This window comes from Micromys minutus (genome assembly GCF_963924665.1).
Source record: "Micromys minutus genome assembly, chromosome: 18".
Lineage (NCBI taxonomy): Eukaryota > Metazoa > Chordata > Mammalia > Rodentia > Muridae > Micromys > Micromys minutus.
In genome coordinates this window covers 15,223,373-15,238,993 of record NC_137953.1, presented here as the reverse complement: position 1 = coordinate 15,238,993, position 15,621 = coordinate 15,223,373, and the positions used below count along the sequence as shown (strand labels likewise).

The 15,621-nt window shown below is 38.8% G+C and overlaps 1 pseudogene and 1 gene segment (V, D, J or C); one reads left to right on the top strand and one right to left on the bottom strand.

The window, feature by feature from the left end:
* Positions 1-3,463: 3,463 nt before the first annotated feature.
* Positions 3,464-8,867, bottom strand: LOC308432385 (immunoglobulin kappa variable 1-39-like). The segment is given in 3 exons: positions 8,851-8,867; positions 6,853-6,905; positions 3,464-3,804 (listed from the first exon to the last, which is right to left on the bottom strand).
* Positions 8,868-9,141: 274 nt separating this feature from the next.
* Positions 9,142-14,846, top strand: LOC308432384 (mitogen-activated protein kinase 6-like; annotated as a pseudogene). The gene is made up of 3 exons: positions 9,142-9,226; positions 9,805-10,065; positions 12,741-14,846. The product of its transcript is annotated as a mitogen-activated protein kinase 6-like (transcript).
* Positions 14,847-15,621: the final 775 nt, after the last annotated feature.

Genomic DNA, 15,621 nt, shown 5'->3' with positions numbered 1-15,621 from the left:
CAGGAGGTAGTGTGCACCATTAATCCCATTACTCAGGAGGCAGAGACAGGAGGATTTCTTGAGAGTTTGAAACTAGGCTGGTCTAAAGAGTGAGCTGCAGGATAACCAAGAATAGATGGAGAAAAACTAATAAAAACATGTATTTGGAATAGACTGTGTGGGTCCCTTAAGACACTTGTGACTCTCTAGCTGACATGAATTCCCTGTGGGTGAAACAGGAGCAGGTGCCCTTTGAGCAGCAGCACACACTGTGCTGAGCTGATTTGCATATGGAGTCATCATACAGCAGCCCAGGCTACTTTAAGAGCAGCTGCCAGGAGCCTAAGAAGCATCCTCTGTTGCAGCTCTCAGAGATGGAGACAGACACACTCCTGCTCTGGGTGCTGCTGCTCTGGGTTCCAGGTGAGGGTGCAGAGAAGTGTTGGGTGCAACCACTGTGGCAATCATGGTTTTTTATGCCTCTGGGCTCTTGATCATAATTAGGATATTTGTAAATGATTTTATGTTTCCCTCTTTTCCTTTATTTTCTGGTTTCTTAGTGTGAGATCCACAATTATTCTTAACAGTTTCAAATGAAAAGGTCCTATGCTGGGAAAGTTCTTAAACATATGTAACAATGGTCTCTGTGTTTGTCATTCCAGGTTCCATTGGTGACATTGTGCTGACCTATCTCCGTCTTCTTTGGGTGTGTCTGTAAGGCAGAGGGCCACCATCTCCTGTAGGGCCAGCAAAAGTGTCAGTACATCTAGCAATAATTACATGCACTGGTACCAACAGAAACCCAGACAGAAACCCAAATTCCTCATCTATTTAAAATCCAACCTGGAATCTGGGGTCCCTGCCAGGTTCAGTGGCAGTGGGTCCGGGACAGATTTCACCCTCACCATTGAACCTGTGGAGGCTGATGATATTGCAACCTATTACTTTCAGCACAATAGGGAACTTCCTCCCACAGTGCTCTGGGGCTGAACAAAAACCTCCTGGGGTTGCAGCTCACTGAGGCTCAGTCTCTCAGTTCTGTCTTCTTCTCTGACATTTAACACAGAGTTCAGCCATGTTTGGAAAAATATCTCAAATAATGAAACAGTTTTATAAACGCATAAGTATGTAGGTTCCATCCTTAACACTTTGTGACTTAATAATTTTCAAAAATACTTGCTTTAATTTTTTATTGATCATTTAAAATTATATTAACAAATATTGAACTTTGAATAATTTTACCTCCCTCCACTAACTTCCTGACCTCATCTCTGCCTATTACCTCACCCTCAGGATCTTCCTTTAACTTCCCAGTCACAGAAGATTTACTGTTTCTTATTTTAATTCTGAATACAGAAAACGATAAATACAAATTATGTCACTGTAAATAGTGTTAGCCAAAAACATTTACTGTGTGTGTGTGTGTGTGTGTGTGTGTGTGTGTGTGTGTGTTTGGAGTTCACAGGACAACTGCAGAAGTTAGGTTTGTAGTTTCCCTCAGTCTAGTACAAGAATCAAACTCAGGCCATCAGTCTTTTCTGTGCGCATGCTCTGTGGTACAGGTGAGCAATCATCCAGCCTGGGGTGCCATTTCTTTTCCTTTAATCATTTATTTTCATTTTAAATTGTGTATGTGTGCAAGTGTGAGTGCTCATAGCTGTCAGAAGAGGGCATCAGTCGATGATGTGGTACTGGAAACTAAACTGTGTCCTCTGCAAGACCAAGAAGTGCTCTGAACTGCTAAACCACTTATTCACCTGGATCTACCATATTTTAAGGAATTATTTTAGCTTTGGTAACCCCTTTTTCTCTAGAACAAGAAAAGATTTGATGGGAGCAATGATGTCTATCCTTTAAGGAAAGTAAGCACTGAGTAGTTAGGTTGTCAGTTAATCTTTAGACCCAGGCTTGCATTCTCATCCCAGTGTTTTACTCTCCAACAGCTTTCATTAGCTTGCCCTCACGACAGCCTCTGATACATACTTAGATACACGGGCTGTGCTGCACTTATTTTTCTGCTTTTGTTCAAATGTCTCTGTCTCCGTGTCCTTCTCCCAAATTAGGTTTAGTATCAGATTTATTGTTTTCCCTTTCACTTGCTTCAATATTCATAAGTTAACAAGTCCTATGTTTGTGTTCAGTGGCTTCCTGTCTTTCTTTTTCTTTCTTTCTTCATCTTTTGTGTATGGTTTATAAATATGTGAGTGAATGTAACATTAAGTGCACATGGAGGACACAGGACAACATGCATGTTGCTCCTCAAAGTCCATCTTGTTTGAGGCAGGTGTCAACAAGAACTTTCCAGACATGGGATTCAGGGGAAGAGAACTAATGGGATGAAGAACTATGGGAAGATTAACTGAAAGTTGGGTAATGACTAGACTGAAATGGGTAATAAAAAAATGCACCTTCCTCCTTCAGAATGAATGATGCATTGTCTCAAAAGAGAATAAGAAGAAAAATATTTTAATTCATATTTAATTAGTATAGTTTTAAGGTTGGTTAACAAATTGTTTTTAACTGAAGTACAAAGTGTTTCCCTCAACCAATCTCAAACACTTTAATTATTATAGGACAGAAAAACAAGCTCAATTCTCAAGACACAAAATCATGTTTACCATGAGTGTAATATAATACAGAATGAAGTATTGGAGTGTCCACATTTGGAAAATAAATGAAAAAACAGCAGAGGCATGTGAAATAGGAATAGAAAGCAAAAACATAAATTGGTTAAAAAGTAAAACCTAATCTTGTTCTCAGATATTTGCATTATAAATTTTTATAGACTCATAAATCTAGGTGTATATGCATGTGATGGTGGGTATGAATCTCAGTGGGCACAGCATATGATTGTGAGTGGGCATCTGTGTATGTCATATGAACACACATAGGAAACTTGGAGTTGGGAGAACATTAGTAGGAGAAAAAGAATGTGTCAGAAATGAGAAATGAGATGGATAATGGTTGTCAAAATGTACAATATATTTTTGTATTTTGTGATGTAAATCAACCTATCTATGCGAAAAAGGTTAGGCAAAGAAGAGAAATTGCCAGTGTTCAAAAGTGAAGAAGACAACTGACAGTTGAGAAAAGCAAAACCCAAGTTGTATTCTCTATTCTCCATTGAGAACAAAAGCTGTCAGATTACTAATTTAGTCCAAGAAAATTCATGTTGGAATTTTGCACTCCAAAATACAAAATAATAAATTTATCATCTTCATTATGCAAAATTTGAGCATAAAAACAAAAACAAAATAACACAAATATCTTAATTTCCTTTTGCCATAAAGTCCTTTAAATTAAATGGATTATAGAAACAATCTGTTCATAAATTTTCAACAAAACTTTGTATCAGTCAGGAAGGTCAGCTCACAGGCAGTAGGAGGAACTATGCATGCTCAGGGCTACTCTGTATTAGTTAGTCAGGCATAGCAGCTCTCAGACAGAATGGGAAGTATACAGGCTGTGTGGTGTAAACAGCTGGTTAGACTCTCAAGGAGGTTTGTGTAGGAGGCTGAAGCACTGTGGGAGGTAGGTTGTAATACTGATGACAGTAATAAACTGCCAGGTCTTCAGCCTGCACACTACTGATGGTCAGAGTGAAATCTGTCCCAGATCCACTGCCTGTGAAGCGATCAGGGACTCCAGTGTACCGATTGGAAGCTGCATAAATTAGCAGTTTAGGAGACTGTCCTGGTTTCTGTTGGTACCAGGCTATATAATTACTTACACTCTGACTGGCTTTGCAGCTCATGGTGACCCTGTCTCCTACTGATGTGGACAAGGATTTGGGAGACTGGGTCATCACAATGTTCCCATCAGCACCTGAAATTAGAAATAAAGCATGAGTATATACTTATACACACAAGGATTTCCTAACAATCCTTGGAATCCAAAATGAGTTTTCTAATGGCATTGTCTGCACCAAGGAAATGTCTCACCAGACAACCAAAGCAGTACAAATACGAAGACCTGTGTATGTGACTTCATCTTGATGCTTAGGCTAGACTGATTCATTTAAAATCTCACTGTGAAGGCCTGAATTATAAGTCATGGGCAGCTGGGCTGCCTCTAGGGACCTATGCAAAGTAGTCATCAAATAAGGAAGTAAATTAACTGGACAGAGGGTTGTGCAAGTATAGGTTAAATAAACAGCCAAAAATACCTACAAAAACAATAAGATATCACCGAGAGAGAAGGCAACACAGAAGCACAAGAAGCACCCTAGAGCTCTAGATTTTCCTAACTTGCTCTTTGGGGACAGACAGTCATCACTGTGGCTAAGATCACTTGCTTCTCATGTAAAACACTCAGGTTTGACTCATTCCAATCTCAGATTGATATACAAACCACAAGAAAGAGTCAAGGGTAGACAAATTGCTTAGAAACAAACTATTACACATACACTTTGCTTTATAAATCATAGATCTTTTAAATGCAATATATAAATAAAATCAAAATTGTGGTAGGCTTGTAGCAGGAAAACCAGAAAAGGGAAGAAAACTTGTGGGAAAGGAAACATGGAACAGAAAGAAAAAGAGGGTAAGGGATGTGTCTTAGCTAGGATTACTATTGTTATGATGAAATATCATGACCACATTAATTTAAAAGGATGGAAATTTTATTAGGCTTACATTCCAAGTGCAACAGTTCAGATGACAGTTTATAACTGAGAAAAGTCAGAACACGAACTCGAACAAGGCAGGAACCCAGTGTGAGGAGCTGAACAGAGCATAAAAGAGGGATGTTTAACTGCTCCCTTCCTTGGAGATTTCTCAGTTTTATTTGGTATAAAACTGGGGTCCAAGACCAAGAGCTGGCCCCACCCACAATGGACTGGATTCTTTCCCATCAATCAGTAATAAAGGAAATCTACTATAAGCTTGTCCACAGCCTGGCTTTATGGTACCAATTTTTACACTGATGTCTTATCCCATTCAGATGATACTAACTTGTGCAAATTTGACATTAAAAAGTTATCAAAATGGGAATAAATATGTTGTATATATAATAATGTTAAAGGGAGATGCTTTTATAAAATCCGACACTATGTGTAATGTATATGTATTAATGTACTTAATTATTCAGCAAGGAAAAGAAATAAAAAGCAGAGACGGTAGGTAGTGTCCTCTGAGGCTCTGCTGCCACCTTTTGGGTTCTGTCTATGTCCTAATTACATGGAAACTTGGGATTTAAAAAGATGAATATACTTCAGTTTCATTGCTTACTTATTCAGTGTCAAATAAACATTTGATGTAAAAGGTTCTGAGTAACTCAACTTTACTTTTATATAACATAATTTACCAGGATTACTCAAAGTACTTGTTCTTACATGAAAGAACTCAGACCCTAATAAATTTTATACTGAGGTAATATTTATTCATAGCTAAGGTTTAAAATTAAATTAAAAATTGATGTCATTTTTAATTAAAAAATTATACATTTGAAAAATAGAATAATTAATATGAAATGAACATTCTTAAATTGTTTCCAGACTACTTGTTCTGCAAATGAACACATACATAAAATTTACAACACTTTATGTCAAATCACCTTGAAAATCAAGCTTTCATGATAGGAAAAAGTAGTAGAAAATAATTGTTTAAACTTGACTCAAAGATTTAAGGACACATCATCTTCTAAAAGCTCTCCTGGACTCTCAGGTTTAGTTAACTAAGAAAGGCTCAGTGACCTTCGGGACAAAGAGAGAGATTTTGGGTAGCATGCAGAGTAAAGAGACAAGTGCTGATTCAGACACTGGCCGACAGACTGTACTCTAAAGTGTGTGTGTATTGCACAACGAGTCACAAAAATGGACAACAGTGTTCACAGTATTAACTTGTCACATCTTTATTTTGAATACAGATGGTGGTGAGAGCAAACTCTGTTCTAGATCCACTGTCAGTAGAACAGTGAAGATTCCTGGTAAGTACCCAGTACAACAAATGAGTAACCTATCTCTGCTTCTGTTGGCATGGGTCTAAATACCTACACATAGTGAGAGCTACGTGTACATACCACTGACCTTGTATCTGATGGTGAACCTATGTGCTGTAGACATATCCTGGGAGACCTTAAAGTTCAACAATCTCTCTACTCTTCTCCAGTCTCCCAAAGCCCCTGCAGAAATCTATGGTTCATAGCGCCTCCTAGAGGTAACCTGTAATAACAATGTTAGTTCCAAGATTTGTTTTAGTATGTTTTAATTTGTGCACACAATCAAAATATACCTAGAATTTCACTATATATATATATACATATTTGTATTTATATGTATGTATGTGTATGTAGGTGAGTATGTTATACTCATTTCCAATCATAGATGATATATACAGGGTGAGGAGTTTAAAAGTTGTGTTTAGCCATTGATGATGGGGAACTGTGGGTTGCCAAGTCCCAGATGCCAAGTAGATGCTTCCAAAATCCAACAAAGATGAGATTAGTTGAAATGTCCAGCAAGGGGGAAAGAGAACCTGTAGAGACCATATCCAGAGGTTAGGCAGGTCCTTCATTTGGGTGATGAGAGAAGTCCTCTACCATGTCTCTCTCAACTAAGCAAAGAACATCAAAGACATGAGACCAAGTGTTGCAGAGCTAGCTCCAAGAGCACGTACCATTCACAATCACTTGAATCCTATTCATACTTCTCCAAACATCACAGGTGTGGCTCAGAAGATGGAGCACAGAGGACAGAGCAGACCACATAGCTGCTGGGCTTGCAGGAGAAAATGGCAGGTCCAGGGTAGCAGCAGGACTCCAGGGCAACAGGCAGAGCTGAGCCTCACTGTATGCAGTACAGACAGCATAGGAGAATCTGGCTGCTGGGATTTCCTGGAGGGGCCAAGAGGCAGAGAACTGTGTTAAGGGACTCACCTCGTGGTCCCTGAGGGCGGCAGGCTTTCGGGATTGTATGTAGAGTTTTGAAACTGAAAATGGAGCACAACAGGAAAAGGTCAGAACTCACTGCTGTTGGATTTGCTGGAGGACCTAGAATTAAGAGAATGGGAAGGATAACAGGGTGTGGAGGGGAGCCTAGCATAACTGTCCTCTGAGTGACTAAACCAGGCAGCTGACCAAAGAAGATGAAGGGAATGAAAGCCAAACATCAGAGAGAATTCAAGGAGTCTTGTGAAAGAGATAGGAGGAGGATTAAGAAACCCAGAAATGATGAGGACTTCATAAGAACACCAAAAGAGAACAATAACCTAAGCAGTCATCAAAAGTCTCCCAACCCCCCCCCAAAAAAACAAACCTCAGGATTAATGGGCTCAGTGCAGAATAATATCAGCCCTGCAAGAAGTATAATACAAATACTCTCCAAACTGTTCCACAATGTAGAAAAAGAAGGAACACTACCCAACTCATTCTTTGAAGCCATAATTATGCTTATAAGCGAATCACACAAAGACCCTACATTGAAAAAGAACTTTAAATAAATTTCCCTCATGAACATCCTTTTTAAAATCAAAATTTTTTGAAAGAACACCGTATATCTATTCTACGTGATACAAAGTCAAAGGTAAATATTGAGGGTAGAAAGAATAGGCAGAAACTTGGTCATGGAGATGGGAGAGAAGGCACACAAAATAATAGAAGATAAATATGTGTTAATAAAAATTTAAGTGGTAATTAATAAGCAATCATAAAGGTCTAAATTTTGTCCATGTATGATCAAATTATAAAGCATATAGGATGGCACATACACCTATATCTGTTTATAAATGTTTGTTTCATTATTTGAGATCTTCTGCCAAACAACCTTAGAGCTCCATGATGAGATGTCTGGTTTTTTAGATGCAACAAAAAGATGGATACTATTTTTAATCCCAATCTATTTTCTGTGTCTTTTATTGGAAAATTGATACCATGAATGTTTCATTATCAATGGTGGGGTGGGAATTCCCCTTATTTTGATTTTGAGATCTGAAATTAATTATTCCTTTTAATACACTGTAATATTTTTCTTGCTTCTGGTAGTTTAATGTTTTCATCATGGTGAGTTTTTTCTCTGGCCCATTCAAATAGTGTGTCCCACATGCTTCCTGTACCTTGAGAAACACCTTCTTCTTTATATTTGAGAATATTTTTCTATGATTTTTTTTGAAAGTATTCTGTTCTTCATATCTGAGTTTTGTCCCCTTCTTCAATTAATTGGTGTTTGTTTGGAATCCTGGATTACCTAGATGTTTTGTGCCTAAAATTTTTAGATTAAATATTTTATTTTTGTTTCTTGTTCGGGGGCAAGTTTTAAAATTTTTGAGTGGGTTATTATATTTATTTTATTTTTAAATTTTTATTAATTTTTGAGACCTGCTTCAAAAAGGTTTCTTAAACATTTCAATCTCCCTTATAGACCACCAAGAAATATAGGAGACTAAATGGCTAATAGGACAAGGGAGATGTAGATCTGTTTAGAAGTAGTTCCCTTTGGCAATTCGCTGTAGTCTGTAGTCCAGTCCTCTAGCAAAACACCAACAGGATTTTATAGGGCTGCTAGATCCAAAAGAAACCATGTGCCTCTGAAGATCATCCACCAAAGCATCTGGAAGCACTTGGACCTCCACCAGGTCTTTAGTGCTCCTCTACCTTCTAGGCCCTACAGTGAAGACCAGCATCACAGAAGCTCAATGAAGACCATCGGGCAGAACCAATGTCAGAGCATCATCCACTGTCTGTTGGGTTATACTTAGACTGTTTCCATACAACACATGTCCTCTCAAGCATATATTTCAGCAAAAGCATCACATGCCCTTTCACCGGATAGCTTGCAGAAAAATACCACATGTCTGATCTCGGCAAAATAGCTCTCTTAAGACACTGTTCAGGAAAAAAAATGCACATGATAGAACTGTGTCTCCAACAAAATCTTACCTCACCTGTATCCTCATTACTGTCCCATGCAACTCCCACTCAAAAATAAAATACACAAAGAAGAAAACAACAAAAAAGCCTAGAAAACATCTCATCCAAGTACTTGTAATATATCACAGCATGTCCCACAGAATATCTCTGTCCACACACAGTGTTCATTGCACTAAGTCATAGGTCTGGTTCAAGATCTCTGGCTTCTGTGACACCATCAATATTAGATCCTCATCAGACTCTTCTGGGTTGTATTGTTCTCTTGTATCATGTAGATAGTACAGCTGTGGATCATCAAGAATGGCCTTTTCACAAATCCAAAAATTTGCAGGAACTATAGATTTGGGTATGGAAAAATCCAGAGCCCTAGACTTGGGCCTGGCTGGTATTTGAATGAACATAATGCCAGCTCTACCTTATCAGCACCAACTTACCTCTTATGAATTTCTTTGACTTTAGTAGAAGCCTGTCTTGAGAGATCTAATACCTCTAAGGTAGTTCTTCTGTGTCTGTGTTGACTATAGTTCCAGTGATAGGTTACTGTCTTTGATGGTATTTTGAATGTTGGTTTAACATGGATTCACTCATGACCATCTGTCAAGGTAATTTTATTCCTTATTTGATGACTTCTTTGCATAGGTCCCTAGAGGCCAACCCAGATATCCATGATTTATAAATCAGGCATTTGCAGTGAGATCTGAAATACATCAGACAAGTATGAGCATCAAGATGGAATCACAGACACTGGACTTTGTATTGGTACTGCTCTGGTTTTCTGGTGAGACATTTAAAAGTATTATATTATCTTAAAAGTAATTCCTTTGTAGAAAAAATAGCTATTTCCTATAGGAAGATAATAGAATGCAGACAATACCATTAGAAAAGTCATTTTGGATTCTAACCATTGTTTCAAGAAGTCTTTCTGTGTATAAGTATGTAATCATCATCTATTTCTGATTTCAGGTGCTGATGGGGACATTGTGATGACTCAGTCTCCCAAATCCTTGTGCACATCAGTAGGAGACAGGGTCACCATGAGCTGCAAGACCAGTCAGAGTGTGGGTAATGCTATATCCTGGTACCAACATAAACCAGGACAGTCTCCTAAAGCACTTATATACATGGCTTCCAAAAGGTCCCCTGGAGTCCCTGATCGCTTCACAGGCAGTGCATCTGGGACAGACTATACTCTGACCATCAGCAGTGTGCAGGCTGAAGACATGGGTATTTATTACTGTCAGCAGTTTAGCACCTATCCTCCTTCAGCCTCTACACAAACCTCATTGAGAGTCCCACCTGCTGCCTGCACACACAGAGAGCCTTGGCCTGCACACTTCCCACTTCTCCCTGAGAGCTGCTATGCCTGACTAACTGATGCAAATTTTGGTTGAAAATTTATGAACAGATGTCCTTTTCTTTTAAATTGAAGAACTTTATTTAAAAAAAAAACAAAGATAAATGTACAAATTTTAAGCATTATTGCATAAAAGTAATTGAATACATTTTTGTCAGTGCTTGGCTTTTTTTTAAGGTTTGATAGTGTGCATTAAGATCTTACTAGTTACAATGAACATAAAAATTCATATAAAACAGTATGTAACCTGGAATTAGTCAAAATTTTCTTGGTGTGTAAGGAGTAAACATAATGTTTTTTTCTTTTCTTTTTTTTTTCTTGAACTTCACACAGTCTGTGAGTTGTTTCTGGGGTTTCAGAGCTTTCTGGGTTTAGTATCCCATTATCAGTGACTGTATATTATGTCTGTTCTTTTGTGACTGGGTTATCTCAGTATGATATTCTCTAGATGCATCCATTTTCTTAAGAATTTCATTAAGTCATTGATTCTGATAGCTGAGTAGTACTCCATTGTGTAAATGTACCACAATTTTTGTATCCATTCATCTACTGAAAGACATCTGGGTTCTTTCCAGCTTCTGGCTATTATAATTAGAGCTGCTATGAACATTGTGGTACATGTGTCTTTGTTGTATGTTGGAGTGTCTCTGGGGTAAATGCTCAGAAGTGGAATAACTGTGTCTTCAGGTAGTACAGTTGTACCCCCTTGATGCCTGCACCTGGATGTATTTTGCAGGCTCAAGTCTCTGCCACTGGTTCCCGCCACAGCCAAGGTGCAGGGAAGAGTGGTGGTCCAGTTGGGCTTGTGGTGGTGGAGGCTTGCCTTCCTGGCTCGCTGCCTCCCCCAAGCCCACCTGTCTCCTCCCCCAAGCCCACCGGCATGACTGGGACTCAACTGACTCAGCACGGCAAAGTCTCTTGGTATGTGGCTTGGTGCTCTGCTCCTGCCCCTAAGCCATCCCAAGTTTGTGCCTGGTGGTCCACAAGGTCCCGGACACCGATCTGAGCCAGGGCTCCTGACAACTTTCCAAACGTTAAGGTGTGATACAGAAAAACACCGTGATAAAAACAAATGTTGTATCTGAGTAATAGAGACAGAAGCTTTGAATGTCATTGTGGTGAGCTGGAGCCACCTGATCACTAAGAACAGAGGCGTCTCAGCCAAATTCACCAGAGCTTCCTGTTGAAACACAGCGACAAGGAAGCAAAGAAACAGAAGAATCTAGTGCTTCCCAGCTCCTTAGGATGCTGCCCAGGACCAGTCCAACACTGAATGTATCTGCACTGTGAGAGGATGCCCACGGAGGCCTGCGGGCACATATTTGTTCAGTTCTTTCCCATGTTAAGTCGGTTAGCATAGTGAATCCGAGTGCATAGTATGTCATTTCATTCCGTTTGAGTTTCTTGAGTGTTTTCTTTAAATGCCTGCAGAGTTACGGCCTTCCTTGAGCTATGAGCACTGCAATCTTCTTAATTCTCAGTGTGAATAAAGATTTTTGAGCTTTAAACCTTGGATAACTAAGTGGGCATGGATGGTGTCTGCAATGAACATCAAGAAACCATCGTGCTGTGGGAACATGATGGTTTTTCTCTCTTTTAGAGAGATCTTTCCTTTTGATGCCAGTTTTCTTCCTTGTTTACACAGCTTCAGCAATTGACAAGAAAAGGCAATTGTGAGGGTTTGAAAATTGGCAGAGAGTGGTTGTATTAGTTTGCAACCCGATACCTCAGAAAATTGGATATAGTACTACCTGAAGACCCAGCTATTCCACTTCTGGGCATATACCCCAGAGACACTTTAATACACAACAAAGATATATGCACCACAATGTTCATAGCGGCTCTATTTATAATAGCCAGAGGCTGGATAGAACCCAGATGTCCTTCAGAAGATGAATGGATACAAAAATTGTGGTACATTTACACAATGGAATACTACTCAGCCACTAGAAACAATGACTTAACCAAATTCTTGAGAAAATGGCTGCATCTAGAGAATATCATCCTGAGTGAGATAACCCAGTCACAAAAGAACAGACATAATATGCAGTCACTGATATTGGGATAGTAACCCCAGAGGCTTGCACTACCCCAGAAACAACTCACAGACTGTATGAAGTCCAAGAAATAAAGAACACAAAACAAAAAAAAACAAAAAAAAAAAATATATATATATATATATATATATATTTACAAAACAAGAAGACTTTGACTATTTCCATGTTGCGTTTTGTTTTGCATGTACTTTACGCTCATGGTAACTATTAGGTTTTCAATGCATACTGTCAAGCCCTTGAAAAAATCAAGTACTGACTAAAAAATATATTCACATAGTATTATGTAAAAATTATTTTAATATCTGAAAAAACAGTACTGACAAAAATGTATAATTTTAAGCAAAAAATGTTTAAAATCTGTACATTTATCTTGCTTTTGTAAAATAAAGTCGTTAAAAAAAGAAAGAAAATAAACCTCTTGAATTTGCATCTAAAAAAATAAATAAAAGGATAAACAATTAAAAAAAGAAAAAAAAGAAAATTGGCAGAGAAATTTTAAAATCTGATGAAAATCTGTGGCTTCTATCTGGGCTCTAGATATAGGGACTTAAAACCATTGGGCTGTAGAGGCAACATCTTTTTATTTTTTTTTTTCAGCTGTAGACAATGACTGTGACAAAGGAGTAGCCATCAAGAAAATTCTCCTCAATGATCCCCAGAGTGTCAAACATGCTTTCCCTGATATCAAAATTACTAGAAGACCTGACCAAGATAAAATTGTAAAAGAATTTGTAATTCTTTGTCCGGTTGAAGACAGCTAACAGACATTGTAGACTCTCAATAGGCTAAACAGCATCTATTTCTTCAGGAGTATATGGAGAAAGGCCAGGCAAATGTGTTGTAACAGGGCCCTTTACTGGAAGAGCCTGGCAGACTTTCATGTATCACTTGCCACATGGGCTCAAATATGTCCATTCTGCAAACGTGCTGCATAGAGATCTCAAGCCAGCTAATCTTTTAACACTGAAGACTTGGTGCTGAAGACAGGTGACCTTGACCTGGAAGATCATGGACCCTAATTATTCCAATAAGAGCCTTCTTTCTGAAGGATTAGTTACCAAATGGTATACCAAGATCTCCATGGTTTTTATATTCTCCTGGTTATTACACTGAAGCCATTGACACATTGGGTGCAGGCTGCATCTTTGCTGAACGCTGACTTGTAAAACCCTTCTTGCAGATGCACATGAACTTGAACAGATACAGCTGATCTTAGACTCCAGCCCTCTTGTGCCTGAAGATGATCTGTGGGGGCTTCTCAGCATGATTCCAGTTTACAATAGAAATGACATGACTGAGGCACACAAACTGCTAACTCAGCTGCTTCCGGGGATTAGAGGAGAAACACTGGATTTCTTGGAACAGATTTTGTCATTAAGTCCCATGGATTGGCTGACAACCAAAGAAGCACTTTCCCTTCCTTGTATGAGTATCCACTTTTTTCCAATGGATGAGGTGATTTCAAGCCATCCCTTCCACAATAAAAACTAAGTATATGACATTTTGCTTATGGATGAGACACACATTCACATTTATTACTGAGAACGGTATAACAATTGTCAATTCTCTGAGCATGGCTGGCTTATTCATAACAAATTTGATATCGATGAGGTTCAGCTTGACCCAAGAGATAAGTCTGATGTCACTGAAGAAGAAGTTCAATTTGATCCTTGAAAGTATTTGGATGAAGACCAAGAGAAGTATCAGGAAGATTCTGCCTTGGACACCACCTACTCTGCCTTGCTCAGTAGCCACAAGAACAAGTACTGTGATCTGGAGTGTAATCACACCTGTGACTAAAAAACAAAGCCATCCTCATACTTAGATAACCTGGTGTGGAGGGAGAGCAAGGTTAACCATTACTATGAGCCCAAGCTCATAGGTCTTTCCAACTGGAAAGAGCAAAGTAAAGAAAAATCCAGTAAAAGGGGCAAGTCCACATGTGAGAGGAACAGGTTGTTCAAGTCACAGATCATGCTAGAGGAGGGTTTCCAGCAGCTGGCTAAGAGGGAGAGGGGCCAAGGCTTTGACTTGGACTCCTTCATCGTAGGGACCATTCAGCTCAGTGCCCAGCATGCCTTTACTAACATAGTTGACAAGTTAAATGACTTGAATAGCTCAGTGTCCCAGTTAAAGTTCAAGAGCCTGATACACAATCAGTCAGTGAAGACAAGCAAGGAAAGGGAAGGGCTAACCTGACCCAGCTGGAAGCCTTGTACCAGTCCTCCTGGGACAGTCAGTTTGTGAGTGGTGGGGCTGAGTGGTTCCTCATCAGTGAGTTTTGTTCTGAGGTCAGGAAGGGTAAAAACGTGAAGAAGGAGAACACTTACACAACCTACTTGGACAAGTGTTTTAGCAGGATGGGGGATTCTGAAATGCTAGGAACTGAGCCAGTTGAAAAATGGAAGTATGGGGAGGGAGACCAGGAGTCAGGGTTTGTGAACAGAGGTGGGGAGTTCCTCCTGAGCAAGCAGCTAGAGTCTATAGACACCCCGAAGTTCCACAGTCCAGTGGGATCCCCGCTGAAGTCCTTCCAGGCTACATTAACACATTCCACTATGAAAGCTTCCCCTCAAATCCCTCACAAGGAATAAGGCAGCTTTCTGAAACATCAGAACTATTTTTCTTTATTCTTCATGAAATGTGTTGTGTCTTTTTATTACTAATGTTTTAAGTCATTTTTCTTTACTTGAATCAGAAGGGGTCATTAATTTGCAAGGATTTTGTGGGTTCTCAGTTTGTAAAACACAGACATTTTCTACATGTGAGTTAGTTTTAATTTGAACTAGCATGTCGATTGCACACACACACACACACAGAGAGAGAGAGAGAGAGAGAGAGAGAGAGAGAGAGAGAGAGAGAGAGAGAGAGAGAAAACAGAGCATAACAATGCAGTGCACGAGGAGACAAGATGCACCAGGAAGAATGGACGTTCTTTACAGGAAACAAACCCTTGCCTTAAAACTTACACAGTGAGATGGTACATAATTGCATGAAGAGATTTATTTTTCTACTGAAACATTTATCATTTGATAGTAGTTTCAAGTTTTTCACATTGTACACATTTTTTAACTTTATTTTAAAAACCAAAAATAAAAAAGAAAGATAAATGTACAGATTTTTAAGCATTTTTTCATAAAAGTATAGGAATACATATTTATAAGGTTGTAATTAAGTATTTGTGGGTACATATGCATACACATGTCCTTGTCTTCATTCTTCATAGTGACGTGGTAAATACATCACATCATGTTTATTTTTAGCAAACAAGTTTATTTTCTGTATTTAATTATAAAGGTTAACTTAGTTTTCCATTCATTTGCAACTACCCTTCATTCCATTTGCACTATGGCTGTTGCCTGAAGAGCT